We start from the raw sequence: 4,484 nt of genomic DNA on the forward strand, positions 1-4,484 counted from the left end.
TTCCAGAACTGTCACACTAGCCACATTTCAAGGTCTTAGTCACTGCCTGTGGCTAGTAACTGCCATATTGGACAGCACAGCCACAGAGCATTTCTGTCACCACAGTAAGTTCTACCAGACAGCACTGTCTCAGAGAATACCTAGGTCACAGGCCTTATTTTATTTATTATTTATTTTTTTAGCTGAGCCATCCTTCTACCTGTTGGCAGCTCAGTGGCTGCTCAGCTCGGGCTGGACTCGAACCGCTGTTGCTCAGAGCTCAAACTCTTGAGCGAGCTCTTACCCAACTGAGCCACTCGGCCAGCCCTCACAGGCCTTATTTTATAGATGAGTAACTAAGTCCTAGGAGATGTATGAAATAACCTAGCTGAAGAGAGACTATGAGCTGCTAATGAGAAACTGTGAGCTTGTGGCAGAACCAACTGGAAACCAGACTGGCTAAATTCCCCTCCTGTGCTGTTTCTCCCATATGCTGCCTCACACTGTAGGCCCAAACTTGGAATGCCACATGGGGTTTTGGCTACTGTAGCTTAACAATGGGATCAGAAGTGGGGAAAACAATTTCAAATAATGAAGAGGATGAACCAACTCTAAATAAAATTTTAATGCAGTTCAATAACCATATGTTGTACACTTGCCATGTACTCGGAACTTGACTCTGCACACAAAGTTAAAAAAAGAAAAGAAAAGAATCCTGTCATAGTGGGAGATACAGAATGAAAGCCACTCATTTTCAATACTGGGTAGTCATAGCAAAAATAAAGGGCACAGCCTCGGGTGAGAGGGGTGGGGAAGGAGTGGTTTAGGACACTCTTGCTAGAGGAGATAGCATCAAAATAAAGACTGGGAAAGGACTCAGGATGGAGGGAGCTACATGCTCAAGACACAAATGAGCAAACAGGGCGGGGGCCCGGGCAAGTTCCATGATTCTTTGACTTCAGTTCCACTCACCTGCTAACAGCATCCAGATGGATATCTGCCCACTGGCCATTCCCATGTAGAAATCCTCCTGAAGCAGTATATCTGGTGGGCCTTCCCTGCACATGCACCCCTTCCACAGCCTCCTGTCAGTGGCTTCTCATCCTCTGTGCCTGCTTTGCTCAATAGCACTCCTACCCACACAGGCATAGCTTTTCTGGGGGCCTGAGAACCAGCCTCCACCGTTCTCTCTCTCACTGTACTGTCATCAAACTTTATTCCTTTTCTTTAAAAGTTCTAGAACCTGCTCCATCTCCATTACATCTTTGTTTCAGCTTCCATCATGTCTCTCTTTAAAAAAAACCACAACATTTTAATTGAGACATAATTCTCATACCGTAATATTCATCCTTTTAAAGTATGCAATTCATTGCTTTTTAGAGTATTCACAAAGTTGTGCAACCATCACCACTAATTTCAGAACATTTTCATCACCCCAAAAAGAAGCCCCATAGCTATTGTCAACACAAGAATATCCAAACCTGTAGAAAATTTTTATGAGTTTGTTAGAGTTTTTTTGAGCCAAACAAAGGACATATCTGGAAGCAAGATCTCAATAGACTGTGAAAAATGGCTTCCCAGAATAACAGTTATCACTTTCTTTAATACATTTGGAATTAAGGAGGGAACGTAAGGAAGATTACATGAACTGGGAGAAAGCAAGGCAAGGAAATCTCTAAGCCTGGTTTATAGGATGGTTAACAAGGTCATATGCTTTCTTGAGGGTAGTTACACTTCCCAGGGGTCCGAAAAAGAGACATTTCAAATATGTGTTAACATAGATGCACAAAAACAATGGACAGGGCTTGCTTAAGATAAACCTTTCATAGGCCTGGGGCATGACTATCCACTGTGACCGGTCCAGTTAGGAATTTATGATCAGATCACCCTGTGAGGTTACGTTTGATTAGATTTATAACAGAGCCCCTTTTTTGTCCCCACCATTAGCAATCACTCCCCATTCCCCTTCCTTTCCTCTCACTGAGACCACTAATCTACTTTATGTCTCTGTAGATTTGCCTGTTCTGGGCATTTCATATAATGGAGTCATACAATACATGATCTTTTGTGACTGGCTTCTGTCACTCAGCATAATGCTCCCAAAGTTTGTCCATTGTGTAGCATGTGTCAGTATCAGTACTTTATTCTTTTTTATGGCCAAATAATACTCCACTGTATGGATATCCCACATTTTGTGTATCCATTTATCAGTTGGTGGATGTTAGAGTTCTTTCTACTCTCTGGCTACTATGAATAGTGCTGCTATGTACATCCCTGTACAAGTTTTTTTGTGTGGACATAAGGTTTTAGTTCTCTTGGGTATCTTATCATCTCTCAGTAAGACTAGTGAATAAACTTTGCAGTTTTCCCTGCATCCAGGCTTATCCTCTCAATCCACTCTCCAGCCTCATATAGTCTTTTAAACATGCAGATCTTCTAAGTGGGTCCATCAGATCATGCTGAGCCTGTATTTAAAACCTTTCAATAACTTTACACTGGCAGAATGCAAAAACCACAAGGTGCCTAATCTCTTTAACCTTATCTCCCATGGTAGGCTGCAGGCAATTGGAAACAGCCCATTGTCTCACCCGACTTGCTTTTAGGTAAAGTGAGGCTACAGGGCCATCATGCATGAGCAGTTGTCATTGGTGATAATAATGTTGACTTCTTTCTTGTCCCCTAGCCATCTGCCTGAGGCACAACCTGGAAGTGGACAGGCTGTCCTGCTATAGATTCTCTTTCCTCTCCTAGGGCCCATCTTAAAACCTCCTGTCATAAGATCCAGACTGTTAGAGCTTAAAGGAACCTTGGGGAACATCCAGTCTGGTGATTTCTGAGCTGTGGTCTGGGGAGCCCCGGCCTGGAAGAGGCGTCAGCTGGGAATGGAGGTCTTGAGCCGAGTGGGCAGGGCTCTGTAGGATGTGTTTCCTGCTACTTTACATCTGAACACAATTTTTATCTGCTAAAAGGGAAAAAAAGGAATTTCAAAACAAATTGATTTAATCCAACCCTCTTCATTTATAGACGTCGAAACTGAGGCTAATGCAAGCTGAGCTCTTAGTTCTCCAAGCTGCAAGTCAGGAAGTTGCTTCCACCACCATGAGTGTCCCAGTGACCCTGCTTCTCCATGATGTCTGGAGAGTCAAGCAGGGCGGTCAGCCTACTCAAGGAACTCTCAAGCTGGAGCAGTTAAAGAACAGAAGGACAAATACCAGAGCGACAACAAGATGGCAAGCATTACATCAAAGGTAAAAATAGAAGAGAGCTGCCTGTTGGGGTCTGGGGGCAGAGGTACAGGAAGAGGAGTCATCCCACTAATGACTTGCCAGGCCCAGCAGGCTCAGGCAGGAACTGCTTCCTCCAGAAATGTCATCACTGATGATGAGAAGAGGTTACGTCATGTGACCAGGCTTTAAAGAAAGCTAGGGGGGAGGGGGGCCCCAGAAACAAACTTCAAGGGGAAGGAAAAGAAAAGTGATGCATGAAAGTAACTGGAGGGGATTGGAAGGTTGAGAGGCTGAGCTGTCTTCCTTCTTTCGCATCCCTCCCAGCTCCTGTCCCAGCCCGAGAGCCGCAATTTTTCAAACCAATTAAGGAGAAGTGTTGCTGTCCCAGGAGGGAGTGCTGTCTGACTCTCCTGAGTCAGCAGGCTCAGGCCAGGACTTTGGGGGATGAGATCTGAAGGCTCTAATTGATCCCTTCAGAGTTAAAATAAAAAGTAGCAAGCAGCTACTCTTTTGACTTTAAACTGCTGTGAGGGGTGAGGTGTCTCTTTTTCAACAAAAGTTTTCCATCAGAGGTGCCAGAGAGAGGCTTCCCCGCTGGTTTATCTATTTATACATGCAGCACATTTTCCTTTTCATTTGCACTGTCTCCTGCACAGGCCTCCTGTCCTGAATGCATCAATTAGCCGTCCCATTTGCTGGAAGTAAGTTACATCTGGCAGGACAATATTGCTATTCAAAACAAAGTAGCCCAAATCCTTCCGGCTGAGAAAAGTCACAAAGACTTTGTGCTCTGTTTTAAACCTGAAACAGTCACTCAGTGAAGACAGCTGGGTGAAAAGATAGCAGCAAAATAACACAGAGAAAGTGAGCCAAACTACCTCTTTTGGTCATTCTACAATCTTTAGACTAAAGGCTGGCTGTTCACTGTTTAATTTTCCTCTAATTTGTTTGGCATTATGTAGATGTTTTCTCAGGAACAACAACAAAAAAAGCCTTGATTTACCTTTGAGCTTGAGATTTTAATAGGAAGGTCTGGGTTTGCACAGTTAGAAAGGAAGATGAAATCGGAGCATCCACTGTCCTAAGGAGTGATACCCAGACTTCTCTCTCTTGTAAAATATAAAAGCCAAAAACAATTTTTCTGCTTTTTAATAAAAATTGGATAGTCGCAAAATCATCACTGACTATAGTTTATGAAAACACAGCTCAATACAATGTAACCCATATAAACATGGGACTCCAATATGGCCCAGTCCTTGCATGGTGTCACCTTCCAAG

The sequence above is a fragment of the Hipposideros armiger genome, unplaced genomic scaffold, assembly GCF_001890085.2.
Source record: "Hipposideros armiger isolate ML-2016 unplaced genomic scaffold, ASM189008v1 scaffold_704, whole genome shotgun sequence".
Classification (NCBI taxonomy): Eukaryota; Metazoa; Chordata; class Mammalia; order Chiroptera; family Hipposideridae; genus Hipposideros; species Hipposideros armiger.